This window comes from Pan troglodytes, chromosome X (assembly GCF_028858775.2).
Source record: "Pan troglodytes isolate AG18354 chromosome X, NHGRI_mPanTro3-v2.0_pri, whole genome shotgun sequence".
In the NCBI taxonomy this organism is placed as follows: domain Eukaryota; kingdom Metazoa; phylum Chordata; class Mammalia; order Primates; family Hominidae; genus Pan; species Pan troglodytes.
Window position 1 is genome coordinate 77,985,405 of NC_072421.2, and position 25,414 is coordinate 78,010,818.

At 37.7% G+C, this 25,414-nt stretch overlaps 1 protein-coding gene across 1 annotated transcript in view; it reads left to right on the forward strand.

Moving 5' to 3' along the window:
• The first annotated feature begins 783 nt into the window (after positions 1 to 783).
• TENT5D (terminal nucleotidyltransferase 5D) overlaps positions 784 to 25,414 on the forward strand; it is a 108,987-nt gene continuing 84,356 nt past the window's right edge. Inside the window, exons 1-3 of the mRNA XM_054676395.2 lie at positions 784 to 900; positions 986 to 1,052; positions 7,510 to 7,574. The gene's annotated coding sequence lies outside the window, so the exon portion shown is untranslated. The remainder of the gene's footprint in view (positions 901 to 985; positions 1,053 to 7,509; positions 7,575 to 25,414) is intronic.

Consider the following 25,414-nt stretch of genomic DNA (forward strand, 5'->3'; position numbering starts at 1 on the left):
CTATTATTAAGCAAGCAATCATCTTAGTTTGGAGGCTTGGTGTTAAGCACTTTACCTCCTTACCGGTCACCTCTACCCAGGAAAAGAAGTGAAGTTCAACAAAAGCTATCTGCCCTAGTACTGCACTCAAAACCTACACCTACACCCTAAACCTCTGGCAAACTCCTGTTGCCTTGCCTCTGTTCTCGCACAGTTTCCCAACAATTTCAAAGAGGACGAATTCACTAAAGGACAGGTGACAGAAGCTCTCAGAGTGGGAGGGCTCGCGCTCTAAATCTCAAACCAGTGCGGCGACTCCCCTGACCATTCTTTAAAGCAGTCCCACCTCCCCTGATTCTAGGATGGCAGCGAGTCCCAGGAAAAAAAAAAAAAAAAAAAACAGAAAAACTAAAACCAAGCTGCTGGAGCCCACCAATCGGTGCCAGCGCTCTCAGCCCTCCACAGGAGACCAAAAAGGTCACTACCAGGCACCTCCCAGGGTCCCAACCTCTGCCCTCCCCACCTTTCCCTATGCCCTAAGAGCAGCTTTTCAAACAGGAAAGGATACTCCCCATATTCGACATGGTCCCACGACTTTTCGCGGGAGGCGAGTGCCCGGGGCAGCAGCACGAGTGGGATGTGAGGTCGCCCAGAGTCCTGCGCTAGTCCTGAATAGCCGGCACGCGCAGCTACTAGGTTTGCAATCCCATTTCCTGTTTCTGCTCCTGGACCGAGGGGGCGGGGCCGGGTGCCTCCGAGGGGCGGGGCTGGTGCAACTCCAAAATGGCTGCCGCGGGGAGCGGCGATTAGAACGGGTTCCAGTCGCTTGGGGGCGTTGGGGGGCTGGAGGGCAAGAGGTTACGCGCCTCAGCTCCCACCTTGGGTCGTTCGCCTGCACCCAGTCTAACCTGGCACCTAAAGGTTTCGTCACCCAGCCAACCTTCTAGTTCTTTCTTTTGTCCTACTCCAAAGTCTTCTTAACCTTCCGCCCCACCTCTTTCCTCAGATTTCACTCTGTCCTTGGCCCCTCACCATTGTCTCAGAGTTTAAGCCTTAACGGATGAAGGAAAAAGGTATAGGGCTTTTAACGTATTTTTCAAAAAATTATAGTCGTATAAAATAAGGGCCTAAGGGATAGCGCGGCTGGTAAATTTGAGGTGTGAAGTTCACTTATGGCGTTAAAAAGCTTCGTGATCCTTAAAGTTGTAGGCTAGACTTAATAGGTAAAGTTTATGTGAAATATGTATTCGCACTAACTTTTTTTTTCAATAGATATATAAGATACGAAAATTACTACAAAGTCTATAATGTGCAAGGAGGTTAAGTGAAATACTAGATAGTAGTTGGCGTTTTATATGTGACATGAAAATGTTCCAAAGTTATTAGACACTATGGATTTATGGAAAGGAAGGGCATCCTGGGAATTGTCGATTCGTTTCAATTCAAAACCCTTGGAAATTCCAAGGAAGAACTGAGATTTTGCTTTGGGGAAAACAATTAGTATATTCTCTTACTAAGGAATTTAACAAGTTTGACGAATTTTTTTTCCCATCTTTAGTGTTTCAATATATAGGGGAAATAAGCATCTAATTGGATAAGTTTCTTTTTATCTTTGTTTCTTTTTGAAACAAACATGGATCTAAAAACTACTGTTTTACTCTTTAGTGTTAATGTAATTGGTGGTAGGCTTCGGACTGTTACCCTAACTACAAACCTTCGATGCTGGAAAAACAAACCTTTTAAAATACAAGGTTCTAGGAAAGTACAGCCTGGAAACCACTTCAGTAGGTGAAACTGTATAAAGATTGCTTTATTTTTGATGTCCCTATATATTTGAGAATTAAGACTTTACAGAAACAGGTAAAACTTAGTAGATTTCATCACTGTTTGATCAGTTTCTATACTAGATAAACAGTTGTATTTCGCTGTTGGAGAACTTCTTTTGGTATAAAGATAAAAAACATTAAAAAAAAGATTTTCCCTGGACTCTTAGTATTTTTTTAACACAGCTATTTCAAAAAAATCCATATATAGACCAGAACAATCCACTAAAGCTAAAGCATTTTCAAGTTTCATATAAAGTTCCTAGACTTATATGTAGCTAAGCTATAAGAATAAGCCTTTTTTAAAAAGTGTTTTGAAAATGTTTTGTGGAATTTCTTAAGGAAAAGGTCTTTAGGATAGGATCAGTTTTTTAGTAAAATTAAAATCTGAAGATATTTGTTGTTAGGGTATTTGTTGTTGATGTCCGCCTTAAGTAGAAGACGAATAGTAGCCTGTGCTGACCACTTAGAAAATTAAGAAGTGGTTTTTGTGAGTTCCAAACTAAATTTGACTCCAAAAATTTCCCTCTTGTTTTTTCTTAGATATCTGATTTCTTAAAGCGAGGTTTATATTTTTCTTAATACTTAGGCACAGAAATAGCATTATTTATTTAAAGTACATGCGTATTCATTTATAACTGGTGTTGTTAAAAGCAACGAACAAATCTGTTAAAGTAAAACTTTTTATTATAGAGAAAATATAAAAAGGAAAGAAAATATAACATTTTAGTTGTATATTAAATATTGAATACCTATAAAATATTTATAAAATGTGTGTGCAAAATAAAAGCAATATTACAAATACATACTTGTGAACTATCACCCAATTTAAGCAAAAGGATATTATACCCTTTAAGTTCCCTTGTATACTCCTTTCTAATCACATTTATTTTCTTCATTTTTAGAGGCAGCTGCTGTCTTGAATTTATGTATAATTTTTCTGTTTTATAGTTGTACTATAGTATTTGCATCTTTAACCAACATATCCTTTAGTGCTGCCTATTTTTTAATTTTGTATACATGAAATGATACTGCTTTTCTTCTTCTGTGATTTTTGTAACTCATAATGTTCCTCAACCAGGTTATTGTGCATAGGTATGGCTCGCTTATTCATTTTCACTGTTCTAGAGTTTTCCACCATATGAATATATTGTAATTTATCTGTTCTGGTGATGGACATTTGGGTCGTTTCCAGTAAATATGTTAGGATGAAATCTGGATATGCTTATTTTATCATAGTAATGATTAAGGTTAACTTTTAAAAATCCAAATGTTATCTTTAAAAATATAATTTTCCTTTTTTTTTGGAGTTGGAGTCTCACTCTGTCGCCCAGGCTGGAGTGCAGTGCAATCTTGGCTCGCTGCAACTTCTGCTTCCTGGGTTCAAGAGATTCTCCTGCCTCAGCCTCCCGAGTAGCTGGGACTACAGGCCCACGCCGCCACACCCGGCTAATTTTTTGTATTTTAGTAGAGACGGGGTTTCACCGTGTTGCCCAGGCTAGTCTCAAACTCCTGAGCTCAGGCAATCCACCTGCCTCGGCCTCCCAAAGTGCTAGGATTACAGGCGTGATAATTTTCCTCTTTCACTGTAGGCACAATTATTCATTCTTTATTATATTTATTCAGATTTTTTGTTTTGGATTATCTTACATCTTGGCTTTGCTTCTTCCTGTCTACCAGATTTAGTAATACCTTCTACCCTGTTTCACCTAAATAGGTTGCTACCTTTTTCTCCTTTCACCGTTAGAACAGGGCTACAATAGTAGAGACAATAGATGTAGGATCTTCCAAATTGTTCTTTGGGGACCTAATTAACTCTACTTATGAAAGCTTAGCTAAAGTAACATCAGTCACATATTGATAAATCAGATATGGCGGATACTTAGAAGGTGTGAATTTGACTGGGATAATTGAGATGTAAAGAACCAATACAGTATCTTAACTCAGCAGCTATTGAACATGTTAAAATTTGACATGAGCAAAACTAATGTGGAAAATTGTAATTCCTCAGTAAATTGAGTAATTTTTTATGATTAATTATGCTTAGTTCTCTAAATGTTTTGAACCCAGTGTATTACAGAGAACAAACTTTGTTTAAGTTAAAAACATTTATGAAACAATTCCAGTCAAGATTCTAAGCCACTTAATTTTTAATATTATGATTGTTTTGTGTTAACACATTTTTTGTTGTCTTCTAACAAATGATTTTAAGATGATCAGAAAATTAAATGGTACTTGACAAACTCCCATTGAAGTAAAAAGAGTTCACTAGAAATGAAGAGAGCATAGTGTCATATTTCTCAAACTTTGATGTCCTTGTTAAAAATGCAGATGACTGGGCCTCACTTCTGCAGATTCTGATAGAGTAAATTTGCAGTGAGATCCAGGAATCTGTGTTTTGCTTCTGTTTGCATAATGGAAATAAGTACTATAGAATTATACAAATCATTTATTGCATAAAATAGCTTAACTGGGCTGAAACTTAATAGTTTACAGAATGTCTCATATACATCATTTCATTTGATACCTAAGGTAATCTGAGGTAATCTGGCCAGGTATTATCCTTTATTTTTAACCAATTAGAAAAACAACAAAAAAATCCCAAAACAAACACAGCAACAACAACAAAAACAGAAGCTCAGAGAGATTATTTGGTTTGCCTAGGTATTCAACCTAGGTCTTCTTGATTCCCAATGCAGTACTTTTGAATGTGTGTAGCAGATAGGCAAAGCAGAATCACAAATAAGACCACTTCTGTTGCTTGGTTTCTATAGCTCAGGTGCCCATTTAGTATAAGAGTAAAATGAGGACTTATTCTAGCTGACTGGAAATCTTTCTAGTTTGTATATGAAGAAATAGACTCAGTTTCCTAAAAATTTGAGAGAGGTCGAAACTGAGGGTCTTTCCTACTTATAATAGAAAAACTGTTTTTTCCCCCTGGGCAAGCAGAGTACACTTTGCTGGTTTCATAGTTCTGGTGTTTTAGGTTTAATTTGAACATTAGCCTAGCCTAGAACTCTTCAAGTGACAAGTAAAAAGATTAGAGCTACAGAAGAGGTAAAGCACTATTAAGAGAAGCAAATAGATGATATTGTAGGGAACAGAAGCTTAAAGACAAGAGAAGTGGGTTTTAGTGGTGGTCACAGGTGACCTGAAAAACTATCTAATTCATAATTTGGAAGTGACAAATAAACATAAGGAGACAAGATGAGAAGCTGAATGTAGGATTTAAATGAATAGAATAAAATGAAAAAAAAAGTCTTGGAAAATTAGAAAAAATAAATCTACATGTTTACTATTTCTCAAAGTGCTAATATTTGATCTTTATTTTAATAACAAATGTCACGTTTGGTGATTATAATAGATTGTTATCGGAAATATATATATATATAGAGAGAGAGAGAGAGAGGGAGAGAGTTATCAAAAAGATTGTTTCTCTAAAAATCTTTGATTTTAACAGAATATCCAAGACATATAATTTCTCTTTGACAGGAAACCTTTTCAAAACTTGAATAATAAAAATGAAGTTTTATTATTACTTGAGTTGATTGATTATTAAAAGATGATATGGTAGGAAATAATAAAACATTTGCTATTATTACAGATACTTTAGGGATAATTCCAAATTAGGTTTGAGAATTGTAGGATTCAAAAATTCTTTAATGTAAGCATAGTGCTCAGAAAACTCATTTTTAATAAACATTTTCCTTATCTCTATGATTTTACTATCCAAGAGCTGTTTGAAAAAAAACTCTTAAGGGAAGAAAAAGCAAAAAGAACAGACTTATCAGAAGGGCAGGTGAGGGCAAGGTTAAAAACAAAGCAAAACAAAAAAAGCTCTCTTAAAGGACTATACTACTCTGGACTCCTGTATCCCATTTTACTGACCATAGAACCTACACATTTAATTCTAGATATGACTTTTATTTACTGTTACTTTCTTACTACTCTTCATTCTAGATTGATTCTCGAGTCTCTAATACAAAATCTGTCAAAGTCATGGTTGTTACTACTTTACCTGGTAATTGGTTAGAACAGAGTGTAGCATGCTTTGTAAATTTCTCAATTTCTCTATGTTTTATTACCCACATTCTATGATTTTTGAATATTTTTTCTAAAATTTGCAATAGTATGTACCAAAATTCTCACCTCTAGATCATAGTTTCTCAAGCAGAACTGTAGACATTTCGGTCTGTACAATGTTTTGAGGAGACTGTCCTGTGCAGTGTAATACTTAGCAGCATCTCTGACCTCTACTGCCCAAATGCCAATAGCATCTTCTTTCCCAAGTTTTGACAGCCCAAAATGTCTCCAGACATTGCCAAATATCCTTTGAAGGACAGAATCACCCCCAGATAACCATTTATCTAGCTATAGAATTATCTAATGCTGCCTTTACATTAAACCAACAGACAAATGACGACAATAGCAACAGAAATATCTTTCAGCCCACTCTTTTTCAGGATTAGCCACAGCAAGAGCAAAACACCCACTCTTTTTCAGGATTAGCCACAGCAAGAGCAAAACAACAACATCATTCCTAGCTTTTGAACCAGTTTTCTAAAGTTGGTAAAATATGAATCCAATACTTTGAAGTCATTGTAAAAATTTTCACTTTGGAGGCAGTGGAAAGAACAGGGCATTTGGAATCATTCATTTGTGACTATGCACATTTGCAAAAATTCTCTGAAGTATTTACCAGAAGTGGGATTACTGAGACACAGGGTAGAAATAGCTATTTTACTGTAAATAAAAGAAATACTATTTTATATGTTAAAAGATTTTATATATTGCAAATGATGATTCAGAAAGGAGTTAAATTAGCATACATCTTACAGAAAAGCTGGCTTTTATATGGGATTTGTGCCTTAAAAGTCAGACATGACTGCTTATTTCAAAAACAGTTCAATGAAATATTGATTGCCTACTGTGTGCTCAGCATTGCTCATCTGACATATCAGAAACAGAATACTGAGCTGGATAGACTATGGGTCTGATCCAAAATGGCTTTTATTATGTTCTTGTTCAGTCAAAAGGAAATATTATTTACAGGACAAGATCAGTGTATAAGGCAAAAGTCCATAAAGCATATCAGGTTAAATTCCTATCTGATTTGCATAGCTAGCTCTGATCTAGGTTGGTAGTATGCTTTTATCCTCTCTGAACCTCAGAATTGTAAAAACCATTGTTTGTCAGTTGTAGCTGAGGTATACTGAAAATAATTCTTTTCTTAAAATGTGTATTGGGTAAGGCATATGAAGATATATAGAGAAAAAATACATATCATTTAACCTACCATGTAACTAGAATAAAAGAGACATTCAATTAAAAGGTAAATTCAAAATAAGAATTTATTTTAAAAAAAGGAACTATAAGAACTATAAGTCAATCTCATGGGTACCCTTGGCCTTAGATGACAGCAACTTACTCAAATGATACTTATCAGACTTTTCATAGAACTTTACATTAAGATGTTCACTTTCACTACAACATGTCTCAAATTCCATATTTGGTCCAAAAACCATACAATTTTGTTTCATAAATGATTGTGTGTCTAAGCTGCCTGAAAATAAAACAGTGAGAGTCTATGGTAACTGAGCTCAACTGTCCCATTTCTAAGTCAGGTCCTAAACTGAGGCTTAATGAGAATGAGGCAATGATCCAGACTATATAGAAATTAATAACTTTCTATTTCTTTTTTATTCAGATTATTTGTGAAAAGAAATTATCTAACACTTCTCATCTATCTAACTGGAGTTTCACTAGCTGGAGGTAAGATAAAAAGGTTAGAGAGAAATAAATTTTTAAATTGGAGGAATAATGAGGGATTATTTAACTTGTTAAAGACCATACGTCAGATTAGTGTGAATTAACCCTTTCATTTTTTATTTTAGCTTTTAGACAACCCATAATTCAAGATGTATTTATGAACAAGGTAGAAAAGAGTATCTTGAAAATTCTCTTTGACAATTATGTTAATAAATAATGTATGATTTCAATAAGCAGTTGTTCAAATTTGGAGAGAGAGAAAATATTATGTACATGTGTTTGGCAAGCATATTCTCTATTATATGATTTCTGCTTTTGTCTGTCTTTTGTTTAAACCACTAGCATTTTTTTCTGTTAGTTTCTCCTTTCTTATTAGTCTATCTTTATTTTTTTTTTACAAATTACCATATTCATCCTCATTACAACTCTCTGGATACTTTTAAGTCAACTTTATAAAGGAAACTCTAGTTCAACCTATTTTCTATACTTTACACCCAGAATAGGATCTACAGGAATTCACAGACTGCAGTACAATTAAGATGAAGATTTAGTTAATAGTCTCATATTATACAAATGCAGCTCATACCGGGTACAGGAGTGCATTAATGCTCAGATATTACATGTTTCTTGATATTTGCTAGAAGCCTATTAACTTCTGACAAGGTGCCATCTACAAATTTGGTATTGAACATTCAGAGTGGTGCAGTCACTGTGGCATCCCCTAGTAAACAACTTTGGTTAAAACATAAATTGTTATTATATTTTAATATGTGTGCCTTATTTCTTTAATTAGTTTATAACTTTCTTTAGGACCAGGTCATTTTATTTCTTTTTTTTTTTTTTTTTTTTTTTTTTTTTTGTCTGAGATGGAATTTCACTCTTGTCACCCTGGCTGGAGTGCAATGGCACGATCTCGGCTCACCGCAACCTCCGCCTCCTGGGTTTAAGCGATTCTCCTGCCTCAGCCTCCCGAGTAGCTGGGATTACAGGCATGCACCACCACACCCAGCTGATTTTTTTGTATTTTTAGTAGAGACGGGGTTTCTCCATGTTGGTCACGCTGGTCTTGAACTCCCGACCTCAGGTGAACTGCCCACCTCGGCTTCCCAAAGTGCTGGGATTACAGGCATGAGCCACCGCGCCTGGCCCATTTTATTTCTTATATGACTTTGGACACCTGGAACCAACAGAACTCCTTGCAAATAGTTTAAACTTTGTATACTTTTAATGGTTTATTTTTTTAATTAGTCACCTTTTATTTTAGGTTCAGGGGGTACATGTGCAGATTTGTTACATGGGTAAATAGCAAGTTGCTGGGGTTTGGTATACAAATTATTTTGTTACCTGGTAGAGTGAACATAGTACCCAATAGGTACTTTTTTGAATCTCAGTCTCCTTCCACCCTCCTCCCTCAAGTAGGCCCTGGTGTCTGTTTTTCCCCTCTGAATCAATGGGTACTCAAGGTTTAGTTCCCACTTATGAGTGAGAACATGTGGTATTTGGTTTTCTTTTCCTGAATTAATTCCCTTAGGATAATGGCCTCAAGATGCATCTATGTTGCTGCAAATGACATGATTTTATTCTTTCTTATGGCTGTGTAACATTCCATGGTGTATATGTACCACATTTTCTTTATCTAGTCCGCCGTTGATGGGTACCTGAGTTGATTCCATCTCTTTGCTATTGTGAATAGTGTTGTAGTTAACATATGAGTGCATGGGTCATTTTGGTAGAACAATTTATATTTCTTTGGGTGTATACCCAGTGATAAGATTGCTGGGTCAAATGGTAGTTCTGTCTTAAAATTTTTTGAGAAATCTCTAAACTGCTTTCCATAGTGGCTGAACTAATTTACATTCCCACCAGCAGTATATAAACATTCCCTTTTCTCTGCAAACTCACCAACATCTGTTATTTTTTGTTTTTTTTTAATAATAGCCATACTGACTGGCGTGAGATGGTATATCTTATGGTTTTGATTTGCATTTCTCTGATGATTAATGAAGATGAGCATTTTTTCTTATGCTTGTTGATCATATATGTGTCTTCTTTTTTCCTGATAATACTTTAGTTGAATTGTCACAAGGTTATTGAACTTCAATAACTTTGATATTCATGGATCATAGCAGAAGTGGTAGTGCTTAGTAATGTTCCATGAGTAGCACTCTTCTAGGTTAAGCACACATTTCAAAAAGAAGTTTCAATAAACAATTTCTTAAATAATATTAAGAATAGAAATGTTATATTCTCAATTAAATATTATTACCTGTTTGCTTAAGAGACCCCTTCCCAAGCAAAAGATTAATTTAGATACTTTGAAGCCTGTGAACACTAATTTTAACCCAAGTTAGTTTCCAGTGCTTTTCATTCATAGCACAAACTCACTCAATGTCAGTACCTCTTATATGTGCTCTTATACTTAGAAGATCTAGGTCTTTACCTATAAACATAGAAAGAATAAAGAACACTCACTTTTAAAAACAGAATTACTCTCAATAAAATAATGTTTATTTATAATGAGTACTAGTACTCAGAAATAGTGACAGTTTAAGAAACTAGCTGCTTCCTCAAAGAATGGTCAGAAAAGTTGGAATGTTTTTTATTCTTGTTACCTCCCCTTACACCTTTATATAGTTCTTTGTCATATGTCTAGTTTTTCTTGCTATATCCTATATCCCTATATATCCTATATCCCTATATCCGTGTATCATCAGAGATTCCAGAGATTCCTTCCAGTTTCGCTTGAGAGTCCCTTTGTAAAATGCCAGACCATTTCCCCTTTGTCCTCACCTCTTCATCTTCCTTAGAACTTAATTCCTAAGGGGATCTTGAAAGATCCACCAAACATTCCAGTAGGTCTTGTAACTGGCAAATTCCTTTTGGAGTGCAGACTATTTGACCTGAGACATCTTTCTTCATCACCTGGGGTCACAATCCAGGTGCATATTGGAGGTGAGAAGTTGCAACATAATGATGAGGAGTCTACCTAGCATATCATCACTGTGATAAAGTGGGAAAGGTGCTCCCAGGGATTACCCTATTAGCATCCCTGCCTTACTTGTCCCACTTTAATTTTCCAAACATATGAGTGATTGTTGATAGAAGAATTCCGTTTTTCCTGCATATTATCTGGAGCAATAGAAACTAGGATATCCATTTATCATTTTGTCTTCAAGCCCTCTCTGTAGCAAATCTTGGCTCTCTCTTTAGCCAGCTTAGCTTCTCCTCTTTTCTTTCTATTGCCAGAGTTGCCTGGTTAGAGCTTACAATGGTAATCTGCAGGGTTTCCATAAGGGTCCCTTTTGTCCTTGCTCTAATTCTCTTGTCACTCTGGCTTTCACCATGACCAAACTCTGAAGAAAGACCATTTTGTCCTAATCCAGTGTCTTCCTTGCCTTTTTACGTCCTCCCTCCCCAGTTATTGAGAAGTAACTCCTACATTTTTCATTCCTATTCTTGTCTATTTAATAACCCTGTGTATAGATCTGTTATAGTCATATTCTTCATTTGACTGACCCTGGCAATCACTGAACAGTTATAACCCTTCAAGAATTGTCATTTAAATGGAATCATACAGCATGTAATGTTATGTGACTGGCTTCTTTAACTCAGCATAATGCCTTTGGGATTCATCTATAAGTGGTTCACTGTATAAAAAGTGTATTCTTTTTTATTACTGAGTAGTATCCCATTATATGAATGTACCAAGTTTGTTTGTCCATACACCTGCTGAAAGATATTTCGGTTATTCCCAAATATCTTTGGGATATTTACAAATATAACTGCTGTGTATATTGATATACCAACAGCCAGGTGTGAGATTGCTGGGGCATGTGATAAGCGTGCTTAACTTTATAAGAAACTTCAAAACTGTTTTCTGGAGTTCTGGTACCATCTTGCATTCTTACCAGCACTATACAAGAGTTCTAGTTGTCACATACCTTCACTGGCACTGAGTATTGTCATTATCTTTTATTTTAGATATTCTTATAGGTATGTGCTTGTATCTCATCATGTTTTTCATTTGCATTTATCTAAAGGCTCATGATAGTGCACAGCTTTAATGTGCTTGTCATATTTATATCATGTTTAGTCAAGTGTCTGTTGATTATTTTGTTTATTTTTTTGTTTTTTACTTTAAGTTCTGGGATACATGTGCTGAATGTACAGGTTTGTTACATAGGTATACATGTGCCATGGTGGTTTCCTGCACCTATCAACTCGTCATCTCGGTTTTCAGCCCCGCATGCATTAGGTATTTGTCCTAATGCTCTCCCTCCCCTTTCCCCCCAGCCCTGGACAGGCCCTGGTGCGTGATGTTCCCCTCCCTGTGTCTATGTGTTCTCATTGTTTGGCTCCCACTTATGAGTGAGGACATGAGGTGTTTGGTTTTCTCTTCCTGTGTTAGTTTGCGAGGATGATGGTTTCCAGCTTCATCCATGGCCTTGCAAAGGAAATGAACTCATTCTTTTTTATGGCTGCATAGTATTCCATAGTGTATATGGGCCACATTTTCTTTATCCAGTATATCATTGATGGGCATTTGGGTTGGTTCCAAGTCTTTGCTATTGTAAATATTTCTGCAATAAACATATGTGTGCATGTTTCTTTATAGTAGAATGATTTATAATCCTGTGGGTATATACCCAGTAATGGTATTGCTGGGTCAAATGGTATTCCTGGTTCTAGATCCTTGAGGAATTGCCACACTTTCTTCCACAATGGTTGAACTAATTTACACTCCCACCAACAGTGTAAAAGCATTCCTATTTCTCCACATCCTTAACCAGCATCTGTTGTTTCCAGACTTTTTAATGATGGCCATTCTAACTGGTGTGAGATGTTATCTCATTGTGGTTTTGATTTGTATTTCTCTAATAACCAGTGACGATGAGCTTTTTTTCATATGTTTGTTAGCCACATAAATGTCTTGAGAAGTGTCTGTTCATATCCTTTGCCCACTTTTTGATGGGGTTGTTTGGTTTTTTTCTTGTAAATTTGTTTAAGTTCCTTGTAGACTCTGGATATTAAACCTTTGTCAGATGGATAGATTGCAAAAATTTTCTCCCATTCTGTAGGTTGCCTGTTCACACAGATGATAGTTTCTTTTGCTGAGCAGAAGCTCTTTAGTTTAATTAGATCTCATTTGTCAGTTTTGGCTTTTGTTGCAATTGCTTTAGGTGTTTTAGTCATGAAGTCTTTGCCCATGCCTACGTCCTGAATGGTATCTCCTAGGTTTTCTTCTATGGTTTTTATAGTTTCAGGTTTTACATTTAAGTCTTTAATACATCTTGAGTTAATATTTGTGTAGTGTGTAAGGAAGGGGTCTGGTTTCTGTTTTCTGCATGTGGCTAGCCAGTTTTCCCAGCACCATTTATTAAATAGGGAATCCTTTCCCCATTGCTTGTTTTTCTCAGATTTGTTGAAGATAACATGGTTGTAGATGTGTGGTGTTATTTCTGAGGCCTCTGTTCTATTCTATTGGTCTATATATCTGTTTTGGCACCAGTATCATGCTGTTTTTGTTTTGGTTACTGTAGCCTTGTATAGTTTGAAGTCAGGTAGCGTGATGCCTATAGCGTTGCTCTTTTTGCTTAAGATGGTCTTGGCTCTTTTTTGGTTCCATATGAAATTTAAAGTAGTTTTTTCTAATTCTGTGAAGAAAGTCAATCGTAGCTTGATGGGGATACCCTTGAATCTGTAAATTACTTTGGTCAGTATGGCCATTTTCACGATATTGATTCTTCCTATCCATGAGCATGGAATGTTTTTTCCATTTGTTTGTGTCCTCTCTTATTTCCTTGAGCAGTGGTTTATAGTTCTCCTTGAAGAGGTCTTTCACATCCCTTGTAAGTTGGATTCCTAGGTATTTTATTCTCTTGGTAGCAATTGTGAATGGGAGTTCACTCATGATTTGGCTCTCTGTTTGTGGTGTATAGGAATGCTTGTGATTTTTGCGCATTGATTTTGTATCCTGAGACTTTGCTGCAGTTGTTTATCAGCTTAAGGATATTTTGGGCTGAGACGGTGGGGTTTTCTAAATATAAAATCATGTCATCTGCAAACCAAGACAATTTGACTTCCCCTCTTCCTATTTGAATGCCCTTTATTTCTTTCTCTTGCATGATTGCTCTGGCCAGAACTTCCAATGCTATGTTGAATGGGAGTGGTGAGAGAGGGCATCCTTGTCTTGTGCCGGTTTTCAAAGTGAATGCTTCCAGCTTTTGCCCATTCAGTATGATATTGGCTGTGGGTTCGTTAGAAATAGCTCTTATTATTTTGAGATATGTTCCATCAATACCAAGTTTACTTAGAGTTTTTAACATGAAGGAGTGTTGAATTTTATTGAAGTCCTTTTCTGCATCTATTGAGATAATCATGTGGTTTTTGTCATTGGTTCTGTTTATGTGTTAGATTACTTTTATTGATTTATGTATGTTGAATCAGCCTTGAATCCCAGGGATGAAGCCATCTTGATTGTGATGGATAAGCTTTTTGATGTGTGGCTGGATTCAGTTTGCCAATATTTTATTGAGGATTTTCACATCTATGTTCATGAACGATACTGTCTTGAAATTTTTTTGTTGTTTTGTCTCTACCAGATTTTGGAATCAGGATGATGCTGGCCTCATAAAATGAGTTAGTGGGGAGTCCCTCTTTTTCTATTGTTTGGAATAGTTTCAGAAGGAATGGTACCAGCTCCTCTTTGTACCTCTGGTAGAATTCGGCTGTTATTCTGTCTGGTCCTGGGCTTTTTTTGGTTGGTAGTCTATTAATTACTGCCTCAATTACAGAACTTGTTATTGGTCTATTCAGGGATTTGACTTCTTCCTGGTTTAGTCTTGGGATGGTGTATGTGTTCAAGAATTTATCCATTGCTTCTAGATTTTCTAGTTTATTTGCATAGAGGTGTGTATAGTATTATCTGATGGTAGTTTGTATTACTGTGGTATCAGTGGTGTTTCCCCTTTATAATTTTCTATTGTGTCTGTTTGATTCTTCTCTCTTTTCTTCTAGTCTGGCTAGTGGTCTATTTTGTTAATCTTTTAAAAAAAAACAAGTTCCTGGAATCATTGATTTTTTTGAAGGGTTTCTCGTGTCTCTATCTCCTTCAGTTCTGCTCTGATCTTAGCTATTTCTTGTCTTCTGCTAGCTTTTAAATTTGTTTGCTCTTGCTTCTCTAGTTCTTTTAATTGTGATGTTAGGGTGTCGATATTAGATCTTTCCTGCTTTCTGATGTGGGCATTTAGTACTTTAAATTTCCCTCTAAACACTGCTTTACCTGTGTCCCAGAGATTCAGGTACATTGTCTCTTTGTTCTCGTTGGTTTCAAAGAACTTCATTATTTTTGCCTTAATTTCATTATTTACCCTATAGTCAGTTGTTCAGTTTCCATGTAGTTGTGCAGTTTTGAGTGAGTTTCTTAATCCTGAGTTCTAATTTGATTGCACTGTGGTCTGAGAGGCTGTTATGATTTCTTTTCTTATGCATTTGCTGAGGAGTGTTTTACTTCCAATTATGTGGACGATTTTAGAATAAGTGCTATGTGCTTCTGAGAAGAATGTATATTCTGTTGATTTGGGGTGGAGAGTTCTGTAGATGTCTACTAGGTCTGCTTGGTCCAGAGCTGAGTTCAAGTCTTGAATATCCTTGTTAATTTTCTGTCTTGTTGATCTGCCTAATATTGACAGTGGGGCGTTAAAGTCTCCCACTATTATTGTGTGGGAGTCTAAGTCTCTTTGTAGTTCTCTAAGAACTTGTTTTATGAATCCAGTTGTTCCTGTATTGGGTGCATATTTATTTAGGTTAGTTAGTTTTTCTTGTTGCATTGATCCCTTTACCATTACATAATGCCCTTCTTTGTCTTTTTTTTATCTTTGTTGGTTTAAAGTCTGTTTTATCACAGGCTAGTATTGCCACCACTGCTTTTTTTTTGCTTTCCATTTGCTTGATAAATATTCCCCCATCCCCTTATTTTGAGCCTATCTGTGTCTTTGCACGTGAGATGGGTCTCCTGAATATAGCACACCGATGGGTCTTGTCTCTTTATCCAATTTGGCAGTTTGTGTCTTTTAATTGGGTCATTTAGTCCATTTACATTTAAGGTTAATATTGTTATTTGTGAATTTGATCCTGTCATCATGATGCTAGCTGATTATTTTGCACATTAGTTGATGCAGTTTCTTCATAGTGTCATTGGTCTTTATATTTTGGCTTGTTTTTGCAGTTGCTGGTACTGGTTTTTCCTTTCCGTATTTAGTGCTTCCTTCAGGAGCTCTTGTATGTCAAGTCTGGTGGTGACAAAATCCCTCAGCATTTGCTGTCTGCAAAGGATTTTATTTCTCCTTCAGTTATGAAGCTTAGTTTGGCTGGATATTAAATTCTGGGTTGAAAATTCTTTAAGAATGTTGAATATTGGCCTCCATTCTCTTCTAGTTTGTAGGGTTTCTGCAGAGAGATACGCTGTTAGTCTGATGGGCGTATCTTTGTAGGTAACCTGACCTTTCTTTCTGGCTGCCGTTAACATTTTTTCCTTCATTTCAACCTTGGAGAATCTGACGATTATGTGTCTTGGGGTTGCTCTTCTCAAGGAGTATCTTAGTGGTGTACTCTATATTTCCTGAATTTGAATGTCGGCCTGTCTTGCTAGGTTGGGGAAGTCCTCCTGGTTAATATCCTGAAGTGTGTTTTTCAACTTGGTTCAATTCTCCCCATCATTTTCAGGGACCCCAATCAATCGTAGGTTTGATCTTTTTACATAGTCCCATATTTCTTGGAGGCTTTGTTCATTCCGTTTCAATGTTTTTTTTTTCTCAAATCTTGTCTTCACTCCTCATTTCAGTAAGTTGATCTTCAGTCTCTGATATTCTTTTTTCTGCTTGATTGATTCGGCTGTTGATACTTGTGTATGCTTCACGAAGTTCTTGTGCTGTGTTTTTCAGCTCCATCAGGTCATTTATTTTCTTCTCTAAACTGGTTATTCTAGTTAGCAGTTCCTGTCACCTTTGTCAGGGTTCTTAGCTTCCTTGCATTCAGTTAGAACATGCTCCTTTAGCTCAAAGGGGTTTGTTATTACCCAACTTCTGAAGCCTACTTCTGTCGACTCATCAAACTCATTCTCTGTCCAGTTTTGCGCCCTTGCTGGAGAGGAGTTATGATCATTTGGAGGAGAGGAGGCGTTCCGGTTTTTGGAATTTTCAGTCTTTTTGTGCTGGTGTTTCCTCGTGTTCGTGGATTTATCTACCTTTGATCTTTGAGGTTGATGACCTTGGATGAGGTTTCTGTGTGGGGGTTCTTTTTGTTGATGTTGATGTTATTGCTTTCTGTTTGTTAGTTTTTCTTCTGACAGGCCCCTCTTCTGCAGCTCTGCTGCAGTTTGCTGGAGGTCTACTCTAGACCCTATTTTCTTGGGTATCACTAGTGGAGGCTGCAGAACAGCAAAGACTGTGGCCTGTTCCTTTCTCTGGAAGCTTCGTCCCAGAGGGGCACCAGCCTGATACCAGCCAGAGCTCTCCTGTATGAGGTATCTATCAACCCTTGTTGGGAGGTATTCTCCCAGTCAGGAGGCATGGGGGTCAGGGACCCACTTGAGGAGGCAGTCTGCCCCTTAGCAGAGCTGGAGTGCTATAATGGTAGAATCCTCCTTTTCAGGATCTGCTGCTTTCTTCAGAGCTGGCAGGCAGGAATGTTTAAGTCTGCTGAAGTTACGCCCACAGCCCCCGCTTCCTCCAGGTGCTCTGTCCCAGTGAGATGGGAATTTTATCTATAAGCCACTGACAGGCTGCTGCCTTTCTTTCAGAGATGCCCTGCCCAGTGAAGAGGAATCTAGAGAGGCAATCTGGCCATAGCCGCTTTGCCACGCTTTGTTGAGTTCTGCCCAGCGCGAACTTGCAGGCCTTTTTAGCGCTGTCGGGGGAAAACCACCTACTCAAGCCTCAGTAATGGTGGATGGCCTTCCCCCCACCAAGCTCCATTGTTCCAGGTGGACTTCAGACTGCTTTGCTGGCAGCAAGAATTTCAAGCCAGTGGTTCTTAGCTTGCTGGGCTCTTTGGGAGTGGGACCTGTTGAACGAGACCACTTGGCTCCCTGGCTTCAGCCCCCTTTCCAGGGGAATGAATGCTTCTGTCTCTCTGGGGTTCCAGGTGCCGCTGGAGTACGAAGCAAAAAAAAAAACAAACTCCTGCAGCTAGCTTAGTGTCTGCCTGAACAGCTGCCCAGTTTTGTCCTTGAAACCCAGGGCTCTGATGATAGAGGCACACGAAGGAATCTCCTGGTCTGTGGACTGGAAAAACCATAGGAAAAGTGTAGTATCTGGGCCGGATAGCGCAGTCTCTCATGGCTTCCCTTGGCTGGGGGAGGGAGGCCCCCAACTCATTGCACTTCCTGGGTGAGTCAACAGCCCACCCTGCTTCTGCTTACCCTCCGTGGGCTGCACCCACTGCCTAACCAGTCCCAATGAGATGAACAGGCTACCTCAGTTGGAAATGCAGAAATCACCTGTCTTCTGCATTGGTCTCCCTGGAAGCTGCAGACTGGAGCTGTTCCTATTCGGCCATCTTGCCAGCAGCCCTTGTTTACTTTTTAATTGGTTTGTCTTATTCTTAAGTTTTGAGATATCTTTGCATATTCTGGCTGTAAGTTCTTTGTAGGATATGTGACTTGCAAATATTATCTCCCAGTTTATGGCTTGTTCTTTCATTATCTTATTTTTTAACTTTTACTTTCAGGGATACATATGCAGGTTTGTTCAATAGATAAATTGTGTTTCATGGGAGTTTGGTTTACATATTATTTTGTCACTCAGGCAATAAGCATAGTACCCTATAGGTAGTTTTTTTTTAAATTTTCGCCCTCCTCCTATCCTCCACCTTCATCTAGGCCCTGGTGTCTATTGTGCCCTTCTTTGTGTCTATGTGTACTCAATGTTTAGCTCCCACTTATAAGTGAGAGCATGTGGTGTTTGCTTTTATTTTCCTGTGTTAGCTTACTTAGGATACTTACCTCTAGCTCCATCCATGTTGCTGCAAAGGAGATGATCTCATTCTTTTTATGGCTGCATAGTATTCCATGGTGTGTGTGTACCCCATTTTTTAATCCAATCTACCATTGATGGTCATTGAGTTTGATTCCATGTCTTTGCTATTGTGAATAGTGCTAAAATGAACATATGCATGCATGTGTCTTTATGGTAGAACATTGTATATTCCTTTGGGTATACACCCAACACTGGAATTGCTGGGTTGAATGGTAGATCTGCTTTAAATTCTTAGAGACATTGCCAAACTGCTTTTCACAGTGGCTGAACTAATTTACATTCCCACCTGGAGTGTGCAAGCATTCCCTTGTTTCCACAGCTTTGGCAGAATGTGTTATTATTATTTTTTTTTTTTACTTTTGAACAGTTACCATTCTGTCTGGTATGAAATGGTATCTCATTGTGGCTTTGATTTGCATTTTCCTTATGATTAGTGATGTTGAGCATTTTTTCATATGCTTGTTGGCCACATGTATGTCTTCTTTACAAAAGTGTCTGTGACCCGTCAGTTTTTCCTACCTGCCTTCAAGAATTTTTCTTTTGTATTGACTTTGGAGAATCTAATGACTATGTGTCTTGGGGACAGTCGTCTTGTATGGTATCTCACAGGGGTTCTTTAAATTTGCATGTTGATCTCTCTAGTGAGGTTGAAGAAATTTTTGTGGACAATATCCTCAGATACGTTTTCCAAGTTGTTTGCTCTCTCTCCATGTCTTTCAGGACGGCCAGTGAATCATAGGTTTGGTCTCTTTACCCCATATTTCTTGGGGATTTTGTTCAATTTCCTACTTTTTAAAATTTTTATCTACCTGCATTGATTCACAGGAGGGGTCTTCAAGCTGTGAAATTCTTTCCTCAGCTCAGTCTATTCTGTTATTAATGTTTCCAATGCTTTCTGAAATTCCTATAGTGATTTTTTCTTTTCCAGAAGTTCAGTTTGGTTCTTTCTTAAAATGGCAATGTTATCTTTCAATTCTTGGACTGTTTTACTGTATTTTTTGGATTGGGTTTCAACCTTCTGTATGTCATTGAGCTTCCTTGCTATCCAGATTCTGAATTCTATGCCTGTCATTTCATCCATTTCAGTCTGGTTAAGAGCCACTGCTGGGGAGCTACTGCATTCGTTTGGAGGAAGGAAAACACTCTGGCTTTTAGAGTGGACAGAGTTCTTGCGCTGTTTTTTGTTTTTGTTTTAGTTTGTTGTTGTTTTTAATCATCTGTGTGGGCAGATGTTCTTTTAATGTTTGAAGTTGCTGTCTTTTCGATGGGGCGTTTTACTTTTATTCCATGATGCCCTTGAGGGTTTGATTGTGACATGAGTTGCATTTAGTCAATTAGTTTTGTTCCCGGATGCTTTCGGGGGGCAAGTGCTCAGCTCAGCACAGCACACCTGGGCCATTTGTTCTAACCCCGAGGGCTTTGACCAGAACCACAGCTTTGTTCTCTGGCCCCTTGAAGTTAAGCACCTGCTACACTCGAGTGTCAGAGGTGTTTTCAGTCAGCTGGCAATAACACTCCAAAAGGGGCTGCTGGCAAATTCCACTGGCAGAGCAGTAGCTAGTCATGGGTGAGTGAGCTCTAGTGGGGTTCCGCCTGCAAAAGCACTTTGATGGGTAGCTGGGCTTTGCTGGCAAAAGAGCTGTAATGGTGACTGCTGACACGCACTTTGACTGGGCAGCTGAGACTGTTTTGCAAGTGGGTATGGCCAGGCAGAGGCTCTGGGAGAGGCCAGCAGACCACAGGGGTGCTGAGATTAGACTGGCCCTGTCCCATGGCCAAGATAGCCCTACTCTGTCCAGGTCCAGCAGCTAACAAGGGATAAAGCCACCTAAAGGAATATGGCAAGCCTTGGGAGATGGTTGCCTATGGCCATGCTCCACTGCAGCTGTTCCTGGGCCAAACCTTCTGGGCTCTGCACAGGCTGGAATTATGTCTCTGCCAACTCTCCAGGCAATTTTCTCTGGCAGCTCAAATGTCTGTGGGGGTCGTTGGGTCTCCTACAGCTTGAATTCTGCAGGTTTGTGACCATAGTGAGCCATTCTACTCCCTTTTCACTTACCTCTTTTCTAGAGCTGCTGGGGGCCAGGAATGATTCCTGTTGCTCCACAACCCTGTGTAGGGTTCCCAGCTTCCTCCCTTTTCAGCCTGGGGTCTGCAACCTCTTTCTGTCTACTTTCAGTACATTCTTTCCAAAGATCTGTTAGCAGTGGGCCAGTCTACTTGATGCTGTGGTCTCTCTTGGTAGGAGAAGCTCTTCCCAGCTGGTCTAGTTGATCTTCTTGGCTCTTGTTTATTTACCAACTTCTAGGGTGTCCCGGTATCCTATCTGTGGAACTCCCAGTACCTGCAGTTCATGGGGCCACAGAGGCCAAGGCAGAGCCACCTGGTGAGTGCCAAAGCCAAGAAGATGCAGCCATGGAGATGAGACCCCATCTAGGAAGGCAGTCCCACTTTAAATATTTTGAGGTTTTGTTATTACTTTCTTATATTAGAGCTATTCCTTTTATTCAGAGATAGAACTGTCTTCATATTCAGTTACATATATGTAATTTGAAGAAATATGCAAATGTTTGAGGGGTAAGAAATTTGGAAAAGATAAATGGCTTAGAAGAGAAACTCCTAGTTTATTTACAACAGACAAAAATGTCTGTTAAAATCATCTTTCTCCTTAAGTGAATATATCTAAAGTTGAGAGTAGCCTATTCACTATAAATAACAGAGTCTTTTGGCTACTTTTGGTATCAGTAACAGCATGAATCAGCTCCAAACAAAATGACGAGTGTAAAATAGTCTCTTATGAGCCATAGGTGTCTTTGGGCAAATAATGAGAAAAACTGATCAATTTTGGTGCTAGTAAAATTGTTCCTGATTTTATGAATCTGATCTCTTTATGAATGGTGTAATTACAAGTTAATTGACTGATCTTATAATTTTACAGTTATTAAATATATATTAGTTAGAACACCCTTCTTGTTAGATTACTTTTTAAGATAAATGTATTATCCTAACGCAAAAGATTCTTATTGTGAATATCTTGAAAAGAACTTACGATACCAATATAGTTAAGTATTAAAGGAAGCAAGTTCTGTTTTATTAATATTTTAAATTATATATTAAGAATTTTAGTATAGAAATGTAGAAAGAAGTTTTTTATTTTTTTATTTTTTAGTATACTTTAAGTTTTAGGGTACATGTGCACAACGTGCAGGTTTGTTACACATGTATACATGTGCCATGTTGGTGTGCTGCACCCATTAACTCTTCATTTAACATTAGGTATATCTCCTAATGCTATCCCTCCCCGCTCCTCCCACCCCACAACAGGCCCCGGTGTGTGATGTTCCCCTTCCTGTGTCCATGTGTTCTTGTTGTTCAATTCCCACCTTGGAGTGAGAACATGTGGTGTTTGGTTTTTTGTCCTTGCGATAGTTTGCTGAGAATGATGGTTTCCAGCTTCATCCATGTCCCTACAAAGGACATGAACTCATCATTTTTTCTGGCTGCATAGCATTCCGTGGTGTATATGTGCCACATTTTCTTAATCCAGTCTATCATTGTTGGACATTTGGGTTGGTTCCAAGTCTTTGCTATTGTGAATAGCACCGCAATAAACATACATGTGCATGTGTCATTATAGCAGCATGTTTTATAATCCTTTGGGTATATACCCAGTAATGGGATGGCTGGGTCAAATGGTATTTCTAGTTCTAGATCCCTGAGGAATTGCTACACTGACTTCCACAATGGTTGAACTAGTTTACAGTCCCACCAACAGTGTAAAAGTGTTCCTATTTCTCCACATCCTCTCCAGCACCTGTTGTTTCCTGACTTTTTAATGATCACCATTCTAACTGGTGTGAGATGGTATCTCATTGTGGTTTTGATTTGCATTTCTCTGATGACCAGTGATGATGTGCATTTTTTCATGTGTTTTTTGGCTGCATAAATGTCTTCTTTTGAGAAGTATCTGTTCATATCCTTTGCCCACTTGTTGATGGGGTTGTGTTTTTTTCTTGTAAATTTGTTTGAGTTCATTGTAGATCCTGGATATTAGCCCTTTGTCAGATGAGTAGATTGCAAATCCATGCTCATGGGTAGGAAGAATCAATATTGTGAAAATGGCCATACTGCCCAAGGTAATTTATAGATTCAGTGCCATCCCCATCAAGCTACCAATGACTTTCTTCACAGAATTGGAAAAAAACTACTTTAAAGTTCATATGGAACCAAAAAAGAGCCTGCATTGCCAAGTCAATCCTAAGCAAAACGAACAACACTGGAGGCATCATGCTACCTGACTTCAAACTATACTACAAGGCTACAGTAATTAAAACAGCATGGTACTGGTACCAAAACAGAGATATAGACCAATGGAACAGGACAGAGCCCTCAGAAATAATGTCACATATCTACAACTATCTGATCTTTGACAAACCTGACAAAAACAGGAAATGGGGAAAGGATTCCCTATTTAATAAATGGTGCTGGGAAAACTGGTTAGCCATATGTAGAAAGCTGAAACTGGATCCCTTCCTTACACCTTATACAAAAATTAATTCAAGATGGATTAAAGACTTCAATATTAGACCTAAAACCATAAAAACCCTAGAAGAAAACCTAGGCAGTACCATTCAGGACATAGGCATGGGCAAGGACTTCATGTCTAAAACACCAAAAGCAATGGCAACAAAAGACAAAATTGACAAATGGGATCTAATTAAACTAAAGAGCTTCTGCACAGCAAAAGAAACTACCATCAGAGTGAACAGGCAACCTACAGAATGGGAGAAAATTTTTGGAAATGTAGAAAGAAGTTTTAAAATACCCTCTCTAAAATGGAATAAATAGGAACTATAGTGAAGCTTGTAATCATAGAAAAATTGTGATCAGACACTTCACAAAGAATACACATATTTTATTATAACCAAGAGTTTACCTTTTGCGTGAAGCTGTCTATGGTTTTGTTTATTTTTTATTTTTTTGGAAATATTCTTTGGAGAATAGTTTCTTATATAATATCATTGTACAAATGTCATAATAGTCAGGCCTTACCTTTGTTGAATCTAACCAGTCAATTAGTGCACATTTTTGGATACATTCTATTATTTCACAGCTCAATATAAGAAGGAAATGTAAGACGTGAATTCTGTCCTCAAGGAAGTTACTATTCAGTTGTAGAAATCAAACTGACGTACATTAAACACATGGAAAACATTGTGTTAACTTTGCAGCACTGGCTCTAAGTAGAAGAAAATAGTGTTGACTAGAATGTTTAAGGTTTCATGAAAGAGATAAGACTTAAAAGATTTGGATAGGTCAAGGGATGAAGGAAAGTATTGCCAGATAGGTAGAACAACTAGATCAAATACACAGAAGTAAAGATTAATACCTGTTTCTAACACTTCTCAAAAGTAAACATTTATGCTGCCAACAAACATATGAAAAAAAGCTCATCATCACTGGTCATTAGAGAAATGCAAATCAAAACCAGAATGAGATACCATCTCACAGCAGTTAGAATGGCAATCATTAAAAAGTCAGGAAATAACAGATGCTGGAGAGGATGTGGAGAAATAGGAACGCTTTTACACTGTTGGTGGGAGTGTAAATTAGTTCAACCATTGTGGAAGACAGTGTGGTGATTCCTCGGGGATCTAGAGCCAGAAATACCATTTGACCCAGCAATCCCATTACTAGGTATATACCCAAAGAATTATAAATCATTCTACTGTAAAGACACATGCACACATATGTTTATTGCAGCACTGTTTACAATAGTAAAGACTTGGAACCGACCCAAATGTCCATCAATGATAGACTGGATAAAGAAAATGTGGCACATACACACCATGGAATACAATGCAACCATAAAAAAGGATGAGTTCATCGTGGATGAAGCTGGAAACCATAATCCTCAGCAAACTAACACAAGAACAGAAAACTAAACATCGCTTGTTCTCACTCATAAGTGGGAGTTGTACAATGAGAACACATGGATACAGGGAGGGGAACATCACACACCAGGGCCTATTGGGGGGTAGGGGGCTAGGGGAGGTATAGCATTAGGAGAAATACCTAATGTAGATGGCAGGTTGATGGGTGAAGCAAACCACCGTGGCACATGTATACCTATGTAACAAACCTGCACGTTCTGCACGTGTATCCCAGAACTTAAACTATATTTTAAAAATTAATACCTGTTTCCACTCTAGAGATATGGCTGCGTTGGCTGAGTCAGGAACTCTACGTTAAATCCTAACTGGGAGATTATAGAACTCTGGTTTTTATATAATTAAATGATGTATTTCTTGTTTATTTTATAGCATATGTTCACGGGTAAAACCACTACAAATCAAATAAGCATATTAAGGATAATCTTAATCAACTTTCCCCTAAGTAGTAAATCCATATTAAAGATTGCAGTTGGTTCAGGGCTATGTGATATTAAAAGAGTTTTATACGTTTCTGAATCAGATGAGCGAGATTGAGAAATCAGTTTATAGCTTTTCCTGTACTACCTAATTACAAAATCATCTTTCCCCATTGCACTTAATATGATACAAAAGTAATGATGCCACAATAAGATCTCATTAGTACTAACTCAATGGCCAGAGAACTAGACAATTTATAATTTGTGAATAAAATTCTGGTTATCGATATTGAAAGCCATGTTCTTTTTTCTCCTTTGAAGAAATTTTAAATAACTAACTTTTTTTGGATGAGATGTCTACAGTTCTAATAGAGGAATAACATATAACCCAATTTAGGCATTTAAACAAAAATAAGTGACATTTTGGTTCAAGTATA